This window comes from Dermacentor variabilis, chromosome 1 (assembly GCF_050947875.1).
Source record: "Dermacentor variabilis isolate Ectoservices chromosome 1, ASM5094787v1, whole genome shotgun sequence".
Taxonomy (NCBI): Eukaryota; Metazoa; Arthropoda; class Arachnida; order Ixodida; family Ixodidae; genus Dermacentor; species Dermacentor variabilis.
This window is the reverse complement of record NC_134568.1, coordinates 149,019,767-149,037,751: the sequence shown is the minus strand read 5'-3', so window position 1 is coordinate 149,037,751 and position 17,985 is coordinate 149,019,767. Positions and strand designations below refer to the sequence as shown.

The 17,985-nt window shown below is 46.4% G+C and overlaps 6 long non-coding RNA genes across 6 annotated transcripts; all 6 read left to right on the top strand.

Annotated features, from left to right (window-relative positions):
• The first annotated feature begins 4,355 nt into the window (after window positions 1-4,355).
• On the top strand, window positions 4,356-5,100 carry LOC142572270 (uncharacterized). Its single transcript, XR_012826033.1, has 3 exons — window positions 4,356-4,445; window positions 4,565-4,885; window positions 5,005-5,100. It is a non-coding gene; the product is annotated as an uncharacterized LOC142572270 (long non-coding RNA).
• Window positions 5,101-6,120: 1,020 nt separating this feature from the next.
• Window positions 6,121-6,636, top strand: LOC142572266 (uncharacterized). The gene is made up of 3 exons (XR_012826032.1): window positions 6,121-6,201; window positions 6,321-6,421; window positions 6,541-6,636. It is a non-coding gene; the product is annotated as an uncharacterized LOC142572266 (long non-coding RNA).
• Window positions 6,637-6,986: 350 nt separating this feature from the next.
• LOC142572259 (uncharacterized) lies at window positions 6,987-7,731 on the top strand. Its single transcript, XR_012826031.1, has 4 exons — window positions 6,987-7,081; window positions 7,201-7,301; window positions 7,421-7,518; window positions 7,638-7,731. It is a non-coding gene; the product is annotated as an uncharacterized LOC142572259 (long non-coding RNA).
• Window positions 7,732-8,518: 787 nt separating this feature from the next.
• Window positions 8,519-9,218, top strand: LOC142572252 (uncharacterized). Its single transcript, XR_012826029.1, has 3 exons — window positions 8,519-8,613; window positions 8,734-8,834; window positions 8,954-9,218. It is a non-coding gene; the product is annotated as an uncharacterized LOC142572252 (long non-coding RNA).
• Window positions 9,219-12,725: 3,507 nt separating this feature from the next.
• Window positions 12,726-13,323, top strand: LOC142572246 (uncharacterized). Its single transcript, XR_012826028.1, has 3 exons — window positions 12,726-12,787; window positions 12,907-13,006; window positions 13,126-13,323. It is a non-coding gene; the product is annotated as an uncharacterized LOC142572246 (long non-coding RNA).
• Window positions 13,324-16,881: 3,558 nt separating this feature from the next.
• On the top strand, window positions 16,882-17,776 carry LOC142572240 (uncharacterized). Its single transcript, XR_012826027.1, has 3 exons — window positions 16,882-17,169; window positions 17,289-17,388; window positions 17,508-17,776. It is a non-coding gene; the product is annotated as an uncharacterized LOC142572240 (long non-coding RNA).
• Window positions 17,777-17,985: the final 209 nt, after the last annotated feature.

Genomic DNA, 17,985 nt, shown 5'->3' with positions numbered 1-17,985 from the left:
TGTACAGGGACAACAGTACCCAAGCTCCCAAATATAAGCACTTTCCTGAGATCATCATATTCGCTACAATCAAGGTTCCTGTTCTTTGTAGCGCGTCATAACCACACGCCTTCATAACTGTCGCCAACAGTGCTACCTTCATCTGCTTACACGAAGCTGCAGGACATATCAGCGTGGAACGAAGTGCTTTGGGGCATGACTGTAGATATTTATGTAAATGTATACGGCGCCATCAGTCCTCATGCTCCCAGATGTGAGCACTTGCGTGATGTCATCACATTCGCTACAATCAAGCCTTTTTTCAACAGTAGCGCGTCATGACCACACGTCCCGCGTCATGACCACACGTCCTCGTAATGGACGTCAATAATGCTACCTTCATCTGGCTACAGGGCGCTGTGGCACCTTTCCGCATGCAATGAAGTCCCTTGGGAGAAGACTGTATATATTTATGTATATGTGTAAAGGGGCAACAGTACTCAAGCTCCCAAATGTAAACCCTTTCCTGAGATCATCATATTCGCTACAATCAAGCCTGCTGTTGATTGTAGCGGGTCATAACCACACGTCTTCATAACTGCCGTCAACAATGCTACCTTCATCTGCATGCAGGACGCTGCAGGACATACCAGCATGGAACGAAGTGCTTTGGGGCATGACTGCACATATTTATGTATATGTGTATGGCGCCATAAGTCCTCAAGCTCCCAGATGTGAGTTTTCCGTGATGTCATCGCATTCGCTACACTCAAGGCTTTTTTTAGCTGTAGCGTGCTATGACCACAGGTCCTCGTAATGGACGTCAACAATGATACCTTCGTCTGGTTACAGGGCGCTGTGGCACCTTTCGGCATGCAGCGAAGTCCCTTGGGAGAAGACCGTATCTATTTATGTAAATGTGTACAGCAATAAGAATACTCAAGCTCCCAAATGAAAGCACTTTCCTGAGATCATCATTTTCGCTACAATCAAGGCTGCTGTTCATTGTAGCGCGTCATAATAACACGTCTTCAGAATTGTCGTCGACAATGCCACCTTCATCTGCTTGCAGGACGCTGCAGGACATATCAGCGTGGAACGAAGTGCTTTGGGGCATGACTGTACGTATCTATGTATATGGGTGCGGCGCCATACGTCCTCAAACTCCCAGATATGAGCACTTCCGTGATGTCATCACATTCGCTACACTCAAGGCTTTTTTAAGCTGTAGCGCGTCATGACCACACGTCCTCGTAATGGACGTCAGCAATACTACCTTCATCTGGTTGCAGGGCGCTGCGGCACCTTTCAGCATGCAACGAAGTCCTTTGGGAGAAGACTGTATATATTTATGTATATGTGTACAGCGACAACAGTACTCAAGCTCCCAAATGTAAGCACCTTCCTGAGATTAGCATATTCGCTACAATCAAGCTGCTGTTCATTGTGGCGCGTCATAACCACACGTCTTCATAACCGTCAACAATGCTACCTTCATCTGCATGCAGGACGCTGCAGGACATACCAGCGTGGAACGAAGTGGGTTGGGGCATGACTGTACATATTTACGTATATGGGTACGGCGCCATTAGTCCACAAGCTCCCAGATGTGAGCACTTGCGTGATGTCATCACATTCGCTACACTCAAGGCTGTTTTACGCTGTAGCGCGTAATGACCACACGTCCTCGTAATGGACGTCAACAATGCTACCTTCATCTGGTTACAGGGCGCTGTGGCACCTTTCGGCATGCAACAAACACCCTTGGGAGAAGACTGTATATATTTATCTATATGTGTACAGCGACAACAGTACCCAAGCTCCCAAATGTAAATACTTTCCTGAGATCATCATATTCGCTACAATCAAGGCTGCTGTTCATTGTAGTGCTTCATAACCGCACGCCTTCATAACTGTCGTCAACAAAGCTACCTTCATCTCCGTGCAGGATGCTGCAGGACATATCAGAGTGGAACGAAGTGGGTTGCGGCATGACTGTACATATTTATGTATCTGTGTACGGCGCCATAAGTTGTCAAGCTTCCAGATGTGAGCACTTGCGTGATGTCATCACATTCGCTAAACTCAAGGCTTTTTGAAGCTGTAGCACGTCATGACCAGAGGTCCTCAAAATGGACGTCAACAATGCTACCTTCACCTGATTACAGGGCGCTGTGGCACCTTTCGGCATGCAACAAAGTCCCTTGGGAGAAGACTGTATATATTGATGTATATGTGTACAGCGACCACAGTACTCAAGTTCCCGAATGTAAGCACTTTCCTGAGATCATCATATTCGATACAATCAAGGCTGCTGTTCATTCTAGCGCGTCATAACCACACGTCTTCATAACTGTCGTCAACAATGCTACCTTCATCTGCTTGCAGGACGCTACAGGACATACCAGCGTGGAACGAAGTGCTTTGGGGCATGACTGTACATATTTATGTATATGCGTATGGCGCCATAAGTCCTCAAGCTCCCACATGTGAGCACTTGCGTGATGTCATCGCATTCGCTACATCCAAGGCTTTCTTTAAGCTGTAGCGCGTCATGACCACACATCCTCGTAATGGACGCGAACAATGCTACCTTCATCTGGTTACAGGGCGCTGTGGCACCTTTCGGCATGCAACGAAGATCCTTGGGAGAAGACTGTATATATTTATGTATATGTGTACAGCGACAACAGTACCCAAGCTCCCAAATGTAAATACTTTCCTGAGATCATCATATTCGCTACAATCAAGGCTGCTGTTCATTGTAGTGCTTCATAACCGGACGCCATCATAACTGTCGTCAACAAAGCTACCTTCATCTCCTTGCAGGATGCTGCAGGACATATCAGAGGGGAACGAAGTATGTTGCGGCATGACTGGACATATTTATGTATCTGTGTACGGCGCCATAAGTTTTCAAGCTCCCAGATGTGAGCACTTGCGTGATGTCATCACATTCGCTACACTCAAGGCTTTTTTAAGCTGTAGCGCGTCATGACCAGAGGTCCTCATAATGGACGTCAACAATGCTACCTTCACCTGGTTACAGGGCGCTGTGGCACCTTTCGGCATGCAACAAAGTCCCTTGGGAGAATACTGTATATATTTATGTATATGTGTACAGCGACCACAGTACTCAAGCTCCCGAATGTAAGCACTTTCCTGAGATCATCATATTCGCTACAATCAAGGCTGCTGTACATTCTAGCGCGTCATAACCACACCTCTTCATAACTGTCCTCAACAATGCTACCTTCATCTGCATGCAGGACGCTGCAGGACATACCAGCGTGGAACGAAGTGCTTTGAGGCATGACTGTACATATCTATGTATATGTGTGCGGCGCCATAAGTCCTCAAGCTCCCAGATGTGAGCACTTGCGTGATGTCATCGCATTCGCTACATCCAAGGCTTTTTTAAGCTGTAGCGCGTCATGACCACACATCCTCGTAATGGACGCGAACAATGCTACCTTCATCTGTTTACAGGGCGCTGTGGCACCTTTCGGCATGCAATGAACACGCTTGGGAGAAGACTGTATATATTTATATGTGTACAGCGACAACAGTACCCAAGCTCCCAAATGTAAATACCTTCCTGAGATCATCATATTCGCTACAATCAAGGCTGCTGTTCATTGTAGTGCTTCATAACCGCACGCCTTCATAACTGTCGTCAACAAAGCTACCTTCATCTCCTTGCAGGATGCTGCAGGACATATCAGAGGGGAACGAAGTGGGTTGCGGCATGACTGTACATATTTATGTATCTGTGTACGGCGCCATAAGTTGTCAAGCTCCCAGATGTGAGCACTTGCGTGATGTCATCACATTCGCTAAACTCAAGGCTTTTTGAAGCTGTAGCGCGTCATGACCAGAGGTCCTCAAAATGGACTTCAACAATGCTACCTTCACCTGATTACAGGGCGCTGTGGCACCTTTCGGCATGCAACAAACTCCCTTGGGAGAAGACTGTATATATTGATGTATATGTGTACAGCGACCACAGTACTCAAACTCCCGAATGTAAGCACTTTCCTGAGATCATCATATTCGCTACAATCAAGGCTGCTGTTCAGTCTAGCGCGTCATAACCACACGTCTTCATAACTGTCCTCAACAATGCTACCTTCATCTGCATGCAGGACGCTGCAGGACATACCAGCGTGGAACGAAGTGCTTTGGGGCATGACTGTACATATTTATGTATGGGTGTATGGCGCCATAAGTCCTCAAGCTCCTAGATGTGAGCATTTGCGTGATGTCATCGCATTCGCTCTACTCAAGGCTTTTTAAAGCTGTAGCGTGTTATGACCACAGGTCCTCGTAATGGACGTCAACAATGGTACCTTCATCTGGTTACAGGGCGCTGTGGCACCTTTAGGCATGCAACGAAGTCCCTTGGGAGGAGACCGTATAAATTTATGTATATGTATACAGCGACAATAGTACTCAAGCTCCCAAATGTAAGTACTTTCCTGAGATCATTATATTCGCTACAATCAAGGCTGCTGTTCATTGTAGTGCTTCATAACCGCACGCCTTCATAACTGTCGTCAACAAAGCTACCTTCATCTCCTTGCAGGATGCTGCAGGACATATCAGAGGGGAACGAAGTGGGTTGCGGCATGACTGTACATATTTATGTATCTGTGTACGGCGCCATAAGTTGTCAAGCTCCCAGATGTGAGCACTTGCGTGATGTCATCACATTCGCTAAACTCAAGGCTTTTTGAAGCTGTAGCGCGTCATGACCAGAGGTCCTCAAAATGGACTTCAACAATGCTACCTTCACCTGATTACAGGGCGCTGTGGCACCTTTCGGCATGCAACAAAGTCCCTTGGGAGAAGACTGTATATATTGATGTATATGTGTACAGCGACCACAGTACTCAAGCTCCCGAATGTAAGCACTTTCCTGAGATCATCATATTTGCTACAATCAAGGCTGCTGTTCATTCTAGCGCGTCATAACCACACCTCTTCATAACTGTCCTCAACAATGCTACCTTCATCTGCATCCAGGACGCTGCAGGACATACCAGCGTGGAACGAAGTGCTTTGAGGCATGACTGTACATATCTATGTATATGTGTGCGGCGCCATAAGTCCTCAAGCTCCCAGATGTGAGCACTTGCGTTATGTCATCATATTCGCTACACTCAAGACTTTTTTAAGCTGTAGAGCGTCATGACTACACGTCCTCGTAATGGACGTCAACAATGCTACCTTCATCTGGTTGCAGGGCGCTGCGGCACCTTTCGGCATGCAACAAAGTCCCTTGGGAGAAGACTGTATATATTGATGTATATGTGTACAGCGACCACAGTACTCAAGCTCCCGAATGTAAGCACTTTCCTGAGATCATCATATTCGCTACAATCAAGGCTGCTGTTCATTCTAGCGCGTCATAACCACACCTCTTCATAACTGTCCTCAACAATGCTACCTTCATCTGCATCCAGGACGCTGCAGGACATACCAGCGTGGAACGAAGTGGGTTGGGGCATGACTGTACATATCTATGTCTATGTGTGCGGCGCCATAAGTCCTCAAACTCCCAGATGTGAGCACTTCCGTGATGTCATCACATTCGCTACACTCAAGGCTTTTTTAAGCTGTAGCGCGTCATGACCACACGTCCTCGTAATGGACGTCAGCAATACTACCTTCATCTGGTTGCAGGGCGCTGCGGCACCTTTCAGCATGCAACGAAGTCCTTTGGGAGAAGACTGTATATATTTATGTATATGTGTACAGCGACAACAGTACTCAAGTTCCCAAATGTAAGCACCTTCCTGAGATTATCATATTCGCTACAATCAAGCTGCTGTTCATTGTGGCGCGTCATAACCACACGTCTTCATAACTGTCAACAATGCTACCTTCATCTGCATGCAGGACGCTGCAGGACATACCAGCGTGGAACGAAGTGGGTTGGGGCATGACTGTACATATTTACGTATATGTGTACGGCGCCATAAGTCCTCAAGCTCCCAGATGTGAGCACTTGCGTGATGTCATCACATTCGCTACACTCAAGGCTGTTTTACGCTGTAGCGCGTCATGACCACACGTCCTCGTAATGGACGTCAACAATGCTACCTTCATCTGGTTACAGGGCGCTGTGGCACCTTTCGGCATGCAACGAACACCCTTGGGAGAAGACTGCATATATTTATCTATATGTGTACAGCGACAACAATACCCAAGCTCCCAAATGTAAATACTTTCCTGAGATCATCATATTCGCTACAATCAAGGCTGCTGTTCATTGTAGTGCTTCATAACCGCACGCCTTCATAACTGTCGTCAACAAAGCTACCTTCATCTCCTTGCAGGATGCTGCAGGACATATCAGAGCGGAACGAAGTGGGTTGCGGCATGACTGTACATATTTATGTATCTGTGTACGGCGCCATAAGTTGTCAAGCTCCCAGATGTGAGCACTTGCGTGATGTCATCACATTCGCTAAACTCAAGGCTTTTTGAAGCTGTAGCGCGTCATGACCAGGGGTCCTCAAAATGGACTTCAACAATGCTACCTTCACCTGATTACAGGGCGCTGTGGCACCTTTCGGCATGCAACAAAGTCCCTTGGGAGAAGACTGCATATATTTATCTATATGTGTACAGCGACAACAGTACCCAAGCTCCCAAATGTAAATACTTTCCTGAGATCATCATATTCGCTACAATCAAGGCTGCTGTTCATTGTAGTGCTTCATAACCGCACGCCTTCATAACTGTCGTCAACAAAGCTACCTTCATCTCCTTGCAGGATGCTGCAGGACATATCAGAGTGGAACGAAGTGGGTGGCGGCATGACTGTACATATTTATGTATGGGTGTATGGCGCCATAAGTCCTCAAGCTCCTAGATGTGAGCATTTGCGTGACGTCATCGCATTCGCTCTACTCAAGGCTTTTTAAATCTGTAGCGTGTTATGACCACAGGTCCTCGTAATGGACGTCAACAATGCTACCTTCATCTGGTTACAGGGCGCTGTGGCACCTTTAGGCATGCAACGAAGTCCCTTGGGAGGAGACCGTATATATTTATGTATATGTATACAGCGACAATAGTACTGAAGCTCCCAAATGTAAGTATTTTCCTGAGATCATTATATTCGCGACAATCAAGGCTGCTGTTCCTTGTAGCGCGTCATAACCACACGTCTTCCTAACTGTCGTCAACAATGCTACCTATATCTATTTGCAGGATGCTGCAGGACATATCAGAGTGGAACGAAGTGGTTTGCGGCATGACTGTACATATTTATGTATCTGTGTACGGCGCCATAAGTTGTCAAGCTCCCAGATGTGAGCACTTGCGTGATGTCATCACATTCGCTTCACTCAAGGCTTTTTTAAGCTGTAGCGCGTCATTACCACAGGTCCTCGTAATGGACGTCAACAATGCTCCCTTCATCTGGTTTCAGAGCGCTGCGGCACCTTTCGGCATGTAAACGATTCCCATAGGAGAAGACTGTATATATTTATGTATATGTGTACAGCGACAATACTCAATCTCCCGAATGTAAGTACTTTCTTGAGATCATCATATTCGCTACAATCAAGGCTGCTGTTCATTGTAGTGCTTCATAACCTCACGCCTTCATAACTGTCGTCAACAAAGCTACCTTCATCTCCTTGCAGGATGCTGCAGGACATATCAGAGTGGAACGTAGTGGGTTGCGGCATGACTGTACATGTTTATGTATCTGTGTACGGCGCCATAAGTTGTCAAGCACCCAGATGTGAGCACTTGCGTGATGTCATCACATTCGCTACACTCAAGGCTTTTTTAAGCTGTAGCGCGTCATGACCAGAGGTCCTCATAACGGACGTCAACAATGCTACCTTCACCTGGTTACAGGGCGCTGTGGCACCTTTCGGCATGCAACAAAGTCTCTTGGTAGAAGACTGTATATATTTATGTATATGTGTACATCGACCACAGTACTCAAGCTCCCGAATGTAAGCACTTTCCTGTGATCATCATATTCGCTACAATCAAGGCTGCTGTTCATTCTAGCGCGTCATAACCACACGTCTTCATAACTGTCCTCAAAATGCTACCTTCATCGGCATGCAGGACGCTGCAGGACATACCGGCGTGGAACGAAGTGCTTTGGGGCATGACTGTGCATATGTATATGTGTATGGCGCCATAAGTCCTCAAGCTCCTAGGTGTGAGCATTTGCGTGATGTCATCGCATTCGCTCTACTCAAGGCTTTTTAAATCTGTAGCGTGTTATGACCACAGGTCCTCGTAATGCACGTCAACAATGCTACCTTCATCTGGTTACAGGGCGCTGTGGCACCTTTCGGCATGCAACGAAGTCCCTTGGGAGAAGACTGTATATATTTATGTATATGTGTACAGCGACAACAGTACTCAAGCTCCCAAATGTAAGTACTTTCCTGAGATCATTATATTCGCTACAATCAAGGCTGCTGTTCATATTAGCGCGTCATAATCGCATCTGCTTGTTGTGGACATTCTCAATGCTACCTTCTTCTGCTTGCAGGACGCTGCAAGACATATCAGCGTGGAACGAAGTGCTTTGGGGCATGACTGTACATATTTATGTAAATATGTACGGCCCCATCAGTACTCAAGCTCCCAGATGTAAGCACTTCCGTGATGTCATCACATTCGCTACGCTCAAGGCTTTTTTAAAGCTGTAGCGCGTCATGACGAGTGGTCCTCGTAATGGACGTCAACAATGCTACCTTCATCTCGTTGCAGAGCGCTGTGGCACCTTTCGGCATGCAACGAAGTCCCTTGGGAGAAGACCGTATATATTTATGTAAATGTGTACAGCGATAACAGTACTCAAGCTCCCAAATGTAAGCACTTTCCTGAGATCATCATATTCGCAACAATCAAGGCTCCTGTTCATTGTAGTGCTTCATAACCACACGTCTTCATAACTGTCGTCAACAATGCTACCTTCATCTGCTTGCAGGATGCCGCAGGACATATTAGCGTGGAACGAAGTGGGTTGGGGCATGACTGTACATATTTATGTATCTGTGTACGGCGCCATAAGTTGTGAAGCTCCCAGATGTGAGCACTTGTGTGATGTCATCACATTCGCTACATTCAAGGCTTTTTTAAGCTGTTGCGCGTCATGACCAGTGGTCCTCGTAATCGACGTCAACAATGCTACCTTCATCTCGTAGCAGAGCGCTGTGGCACTTTTCGGCATGCAACGAAGTCCCTTGGGAGAAGACTGTATATATTTATGTATATGTGTACAGCCATAACAGTACTCAAGCTCCCAAATGTAAGCACTTTCCTGAGATCATCATATTCGCAACAATCAAGGCTCCTGTTCATTGTAGTGCTTCATAACCGCACGCCTGCATAGCTGTCGTCAACAAAGCTACCTTCATCTCCTTGCAGGATGCTGCAGGACGTATCAGCGTGGAACGAAGTGCTTTGGGGCATGACTGTACATATTTACGTATATGTGTACGGCGCTATAATCCTCAAGCTCCCAGATGTGAGCACTTGCGTCATGTCATCACATTCGCTACTCTCAAGGCTTTTTTACGCTGTAGCGCGTCATGACCACACGTCCTCGTAATGGACGTCAACAATGCTACCTTCATCTGGTTACAGGGCGCTGTGGCACGTTTCGGCATGCAACGAAGTCCCTTGGGATCAGGCTGTATATATTTATGTATATGTGTACAGCGACAACAGTACTCAATCTCCCGAATGTAAGTACTTTCTTGAGATCATCATATTCGCTACAATCAAGGCTGCTGTTCATTGTAGTGCTTCATAACCGCACGTCTTCATAACTGTCGTCAACAAAGCTACCTTCATCTCCTTGCAGGATGCTGCAGGACATATCAGAGTGGAACGAAGTGGGTTGCGGCATGACTGTACATATTTATGCATCTGTGTACGGCGCCATAAGTTGTCAAGCTCCCAGATGTGAGCACTTGCTTGATGTCATCACATTCGCTACACTCGAGGCTTTTTTAAGCTGTAGCGCGTCATGACCAGAGGTCCTCATTATGGACGTCAACAGTGCTACCTTCACCTGGTTACAGGGTGCTGTGGCACCTTTCGGCATGCAACAAAGTCCCTTGGTAGAAGACTGTAATATATATGTATATGTGTACACCGACCACAGTACTCAAGCTCCCGAATGTAAGCACTTTCCTGAGATCATCATATTCGCTACAATCAAGGCTGCTGTTCATTCTAGCGCGTCATAACCACACGTCTTCATAACTGTCCTCGACAATGCTACCTTCATCTGCATGCAGGACGCTGCAGGACATACCAGCGTGGAACGAAGTGCTTTGGGGCATGACTGTACATATTTATGTATATGTGTATGGCGCCATATGTCCTCAAGCTCCCAGATGTGAGCCCTTGCGTGATGACATCGCATTCGCTACATCCAAGGCTTTTTTTAAGCTGTAGCGCGTCATGACCACACATCCTCGTAATGGACGCGAACAATGCTACCTTCATCTGTATACAGGGCGTTGTGGCACCTTTCCGCATGCAACGAATTCCCTTGGGAGAAGACTGTATATATTTATGTATATGTGTACAGCGACAACAGTACTCAAGCTCCCAAATGTAAGTATTTTCCTGAGATCATCATATTCGCTACAATCAAGGCTGCACTTGATTGTAGCGCGTCATAACCACACGTCTTCATAACTGTCGTCAACAATGCTATTTTCATCTGCATGCAGGACGCTGCAGGACATACCAGCATAGAACGAAGTGCTTTGGGGCATGACTGTACATATGTATATGTGTATAGCGCCATAAGTCCTCAAGCTCCTAGATGTGAGCATTTGCGTGATGTCATCGCATTCGCTATACTCGAGGCTTTTTTAAGCTGTAGCGTGTTATGACCACAGGTCCTCGTAATGGACGACAACAATGCTACCTTCATCTGGTTACAGGGCGCTGTGGCACCTTTCGGCATGCAACGAAGTCCCTTGGGAGGAGACCGTATATATTTATTTATATGTATACAGCGACAATAGCACTCAAGCTCCGAAATGTAAGTACTTTCCTGAGATCATTATATTCTCTACAATCAAGGCTGCTGTTCATTGTAGCGCGTCATAACCACACGTCTTCGTAACTCTCGTCAACAATGCTACCTTCATCTGCTTGCAGGATGCTGCCGGACATATCAGCGTGGAACGAAGTGCTTTGGGGCATGACTCTACATATTTATGTATATGTGTACGGCGCCATAAGTCCTCAAACTCCTAGATGTGTGCACTTCCGTGATGTCATCACATTCGCTACACTGAAGGCTTTTTTACGCTGTAGCGCGTCATGACCACACGTCCTCGTAATGGACGTCAACAATGCTACCTTCATCTGGTTGCAGGGCGCTGCGGCACCTTTCAGCATGCAACCAAGTCCTTTGGGAGAAGACTGTATATATTTATGTATATGTGTACAGCGAGAACAGTACTCAAGCTCCCAAAAGTAAGCACCTTCCTGAGATCATCATATTCGCTACAATCAAGCTTCTGTTCATTGTAGCGCGTCATAACCACACGTCTTCATAACTGTCGTCAACAATGCTACCTTCATCTGCTTGCAGGACGCTACAGGACATATCAACGTGGAACGAAGTGCTTTGGGGCATGACTGTAGATATTTACGTATATGTGTACGGCGCCATAAGTCCTCAAGCTGCCAGATGTGAGCTCTTGCGTGATGTCATCACATTCGCTACACTCAAGGCTGTTTAAAGCTGTAGCGCGTCATTACCACACGTCCGCGTAATGGACGTCAACAATGCTAACTTCATCTGGTTACAGGGCGCTGTGGCACCTTTCGGCATGCAACGAAGTCTCTTGGGAGAAGACTGTATATATTTATGTATATGTGTAAAGCGACAACAGTACCCAAGCTCCCAAATGTAAGTACTTTCCTGAGATCATCATATTCGCTACAATCAAGGCTGCTGTTCATTGTAGCATGTCATAACCACACGTCTTCATAACTGTCGTCAACTATGAAACCTTCATCTGCTTGCAGGACGCTGCAGGACATATCAACGTGGAACGAAGTGCTTTGGGGCATGACTGTACATATTTACGTATATGTGTACGGCGCCATAAGTCCTCAAGCTCCCAGATGTGAGCTCTTGCGTCATGTCATCACATTCGCTACACTGAAGGCTTTTTTACGCTGTAGCGCGTCATGACCACATGTCCTCGTAATGGACGTCAACAATGCTACCTTCATCTGGTTGCAGGGCGCTGCGGCACCTTTCAGCAAGCAACCAAGTCCTTTGGGAGAAGACTGTATATATTTATGTATATGTGTACAGCGAGAACAGTACTCAAGCTCCCAAATGTAAGCACCTTCCTGAGATCATCATTTTCGCTACAATCAAGCTTCTGTTCATTGTAGCGCGTCATAACCACACGTCTTCATAACTGTCTTGAACAATGCTACCTTCATCTGTTTGCAGGACGCTACAGGACATATCAACGTGGAACGAAGTGCTTTGGGGCATGACTGTACATATTTACGTATATGTGTACGGCGCCATAAGTCCTCAAGCTCTCAGATGTGAGCACTTGCGTGATGTCATCGCATTCGCTACACTCAAGGCTTTTTTACGCTGTTGCGCGTCATGACCACACGTCCTCGTAATGGACGTCAACAATGCTACATTCATCTGGTTACAGGGCGCTGTGGCACCTTTCGGCATGCAACGAAGACCCTTGGGAGAAGACTGTATATATTTATGTATATGTGTACAGCGATAACAGTACTCAAGCTCCCAAATGTAAGCACTTTCCTGAGATCATCATATTCGCAACAATCAAGGCTCCTGTTCATTGTAGTGCTTCATAACCGCACGCCTTCATAGCTGTCGTCAACAAAGCTACCTTCATCTCCTTGCAGGATGCTGCAGGACGTATCAGCGTGGAACGAAGTGCTTTGGGGCATGACTGTACATATTTACGTATATGTGTACGGCGCTATAATCCTCAAGCTCCCAGATGTGAGCACTTGCGTCATGTCGTCACATTCGCTACACTCAAGGCTTTCTTACGCTGTAGCGCGTCATGACCACACGTCCTCGTAATGGACGTCAACAATGCTACCTTCATCTGGTTACAGGGCGCTGTGGCACCTTTCCGCATGCAACGAATTCCCTTGGGAGAAGACTGTATATATTTATGTATATGTGTACAGCGACAACAGTACTCAAGCTCCCAAATGTAAGTATTTTCCTGAGATCATCATATTCGCTACAATCAAGGCTGCACTTGATTGTAGCGCGTCATAACCACACGTCTTCATAACTGTCGTCAACAAAGCTACCTTCATCTGCATGCAGGACGCTGCAGGACAAACCAGCATGGAACGAAATGCTTTGGGGCATGAGTGTACATATGTATATGTGTATTGCGCCATAAGTCCTCAAGCTCCTAGATGTGAGCATTTGCGTGATGTCATCGCATTCGCTATACTCGAGGCTTTTTTAAGCTGTAGCGTGTTATGACCACAGGTCCTCGTAATGGACGTCAACAATGCTACCTTCGTCTGGTTACAGGGCGCTGTGGCACCTTTCGGCATGCAACGAAGTCCCTTGGGAGGAGGCCGTATATATTTATTTATATGTATACAGCGACAATAGTACTCAAGCTCCGAAATGTAAGTACTTTCCTGAGATCATTATATTCTCTACAATCAAGGCTGCTGTTCATTGTAGCGCGTCATAACCACACGTCTTCGTAACTCTCGTCAACAATGCTACCTTCATCTGCTTGCAGGACGCTGCAGGACATATCAGCGTGGAACGAAGTGCTTTGGGGTATGACTGTACATATTTATGAATATGTGTACGGCGCCATAAGTCCTCAAACTCCTAGATGTGTGCACTTCCGTGGTGTCATCACATTCGCTACACTGAAGGCTTTTTTACGCTGTAGCGCGTCATGACCACACGTCCTCGTAATGGACGTCAACAATGCTACCTTCATCTGGTTGCAGTGCGCTGCGGCACCTTTCAGCATGCAACCAAGTCCTTTGGGAGAAGACTGTATATATTTATGTATATGTGTACAGCGAGAACAGTACTCAAGCTCCCAAAAGTAAGCACCTTCCTGAGATCATCATATTCGCTACAATCAAGCTTCTGTTCATTGTAGCGCGTCATAACCACACGTCTTCATAACTGTCGTCAACAATGCTACCTTCATCTGCTTGCAGGACGCTGCAGGACATATCAACGTGCAACGAAGTGCTTTGGGGCATGACTGTACATATTTACGTATATGTGTACGGCGCCATAAGTCCTCAAGCTCCCAGATGTGAGCACTTGCGTAATGTCATCACATTCGCTACACTCAAGGCTTTTTTAAGCTGTAGCGCGTCATGACCACACGTCCTCGTAATGAACGTCAACAATGCTACCTTCATCTGGTTGCAGGGCGCTACGGCACCTTTCAGCATGCAACGAAGTCCTTTGGGAGAAGACTGTATATATTTATATATATGTGTACAGCGACAACAGTACTCAATCTCCCAAATGTAAGCACTTTCCTGAGATCATCATATTCGCTACAATCAAGCTGCTGTTCATTGTGGCGCGTCATAACCACACGTCTTCATAACTTTCAACAATGCTACCTTCATCTGCATGCAGGACGCTGCAGGACATACCAGCGTGGAACGAAGTGGGTTGGGGCATGACTGTACATATTTATGTATCTGTGTACGGCGCCATAAGTCCTCAAGCTCCCAGATGTGAGCACTTGCGTGATGTCATCACATTCGCTACACTCAAGGCTGTTTAAAGCTGTAGCGCGTCATTACCACACGTCCGCGTAATGGACGTCAACAATGCTAACTTCATCTGGTTACAGGGCGCTGTGGCACCTTTCGGCATGCAACGAAGTCTCTTGGGAGAAGACTGTATATATTTATGTATATGTGTAAAGCGACAACAGTACCCAAGCTCCCAAATGTAAGTACTTTCCTGAGATCATCATATTCGCTACAATCAAGGCTGCTGTTCATTGTAGCATGTCATAATCACACGTCTTCATAACTGTCGTCAACTATGAAACCTTCATCTGCTTGCAGGACGCTGCAGGACATATCAACGTGGAACGAAGTGCTTTGGGGCATGACTGTACATATTTATGTATCTGTGTACGGCGCCATAAGTCCTCAAGCTCCCAGATGTGAGCACTTGCGTGATGTCATCACATTCGCTACACTGAAGGCTTTTTTACGCTTTAGCGCGTCATGACCACACGTCCTCGTAATGGACGTCAACGATGCTACGTTCATCTGCTTACAGGGCGCTGTGGCACCTTTCCGCATGCAACGAATTCCCTTGGGAGAAGACTGTATATATTTATGTATATGTGTACAGCGACAACAGTACTCAAGCTCCCAAATGTAAGTATTTTCCTGAGATCATCATATTCGCTACAATCAAGGCTGCACTTGATTGTAGCGCGTCATAACCACACGTCTTCATAACTGTCGTCAACAAAGCTACCTTCATCTGCATGCAGGACGCTGCAGGACATACCAGCATGGAACGAAATGCTTTGGGGCATGACTGTACATATGTATATGTGTATTGCGCCATAAGTCCTCAAGCTCCTAGATGTGAGCATTTGCGTGATGTCATCGCATTCGCTATACTCGAGGCTTTTTTAAGCTGTAGCGTGTTATGACCACAGGTCCTCGTAATGGACGTCAACAATGCTACCTTCATCTGGTTACAGGGCGCTGTGGCACCTTTCGGCATGCAACGAAGTCCCTTGGGAGGAGGCCGTATATATTTATTTATATGTATACAGCGACAATAGTACTCAAGCTCCGAAATGTAAGTACTTTCCTGAGATCATTATATTCTCTACAATCAAGGCTGCTGTTCATTGTAGCGCGTCATAACCACACGTCTTCATAACTGTCAACAATGCTACCTTCATCTGCATGCAGGACGCTGCAGGACATACCAGCGTGGAACGAAGTGGGTTGGGGCATGACTGTACATATTTATGTATCTGTGTACGGCGCCATAAGTCCTCAAGCTCCCAGATGTGAGCACTTGCGTGATGTCATCACATTCGCTACACTCAAGGCTGTTTAAAGCTGTAGCGCGTCATTACCACACGTCCGCGTAATGGACGTCAACAATGCTAATTTCATCTGGTTACAGGGCGCTGTGGCACCTTTCGGCATGCAACGAAGTCTCTTGGGAGAAGACTGTATATATTTATGTATATGTGTAAAGCGACAACAGTACCCAAGCTCCCAAATGTAAGTACTTTCCTGAGGTCATCATATTCGCTACAATCAAGGCTGCTGTTCATTGTAGCATGTCATAACCACACGTCTTCATAACTGTCGTCAACTATGAAACCTTCATCTGCTTGCAGGACGCTGCAGGACATATCAACGTGGAACGAAGTGCTTTGGGGCATGACTGTACATATTTACGTATATGTGTACGGCGCCATAAGTCCTCAAGCTCCCAGATGTGAGCTCTTGCGTCATGTCATCACATTCGCTACACTGAAGGCCTTTTTACGCTGTAGCGCGTCATGACCACATGTCCTCGTAATGGACGTCAACAATGCTACCTTCATCTGGTTGCAGGGCGCTGCGGCACCTTTCAGCATGCAACCAAGTCCTTTGGGAGAAGACTGTATATATTTATGTATATGTGTACAGCGAGAACAGTACTCAAGCTCCCAAATGTAAGCACCTTCCTGAGATCATCATATTCGCTACAATCAAGCTTCTGTTCATTGTAGCGCGTCATAACCACACGTCTTCGTAACTGTCGTGAACAATGCTACCTTCATCTGTTTGCAGGACGCTACAGGACATATCAACGTGGAACGAAGTGCTTTGGGGCATGACTGTACATATTTACGTATATGTGTACGGCGCCATAAGTCCTCAAGCTCTCAGATGTGAGCACTTGCGTGATGTCATCGCATTCGCTACACTCAAGGCTTTTTTACGCTGTAGCGCGTCATGACCACACGTCCTCGTAATGGACGTCAACAATGCTACATTCATCTGTTTACAGGGCGCTGTGGCACCTTTCGGCATGCAACGAAGACCCTTGGGAGAAGACTGTATATATTTATGTATATGTGTACAGCGATAACAGTACTCAAGCTCCCAAATGTAAGCACTTTCCTGAGATCATCATATTCGCAACAATCAAGGCTCCTGTTCATTGTAGTGCTTCATAACCGCACGCCTTCATAGCTGTCGTCAACAAAGCTACCTTCATCTCCTTGCAGGATGCTGCAGGACGTATCAGCGTGGAACGAAGTGCTTTGGGGCATGACTGTACATATTTACGTATATGTGTACGGCGCTATAATCCTCAAGCTCCCAGATGTGAGCACTTGCGTCATGTCATCACATTCGCTACACTCAAGGCTTTTTTACGCTGTAGCGCGTCATGACCACACGTCCTCGTAATGGACGTCAACAATGCTACCTTCATCTGGTTACAGGGCGCTGTGGCACCTTTCCGCATGCAACGAATTCCCTTGGGAGAAGACTGTATATATTTATGTATATGTGTACAGCGACAACAGTACTCAAGCTCCCAAATGTAAGTATTTTCCTGAGATCATCATATTCGCTACAATCAAGGCTGCACTTGATTGTAGCGCGTCATAACCACACGTCTTCATAACTGTCGTCAACAAAGCTACCTTCATCTGCATGCAGGACGCTGCAGGACATACCAGCATGGAACGAAATGCTTTGGGGCACGACTGTACATATGTATATGTGTATTGCGCCATAAGTCCTCAAGCTCCTAGATGTGAGCATTTGCGTGATGTCATCGCATTCGCTATACTCGAGGCTTTTTTAAGCTGTAGCGTGTTATGACCACAGATCCTCGTAATGGACGTCAACAATGCTACCTTCATCTGGTTACAGGGCGCTGTGGCACCTTTCGGCATGCAACGAAGTCCCTTGGGA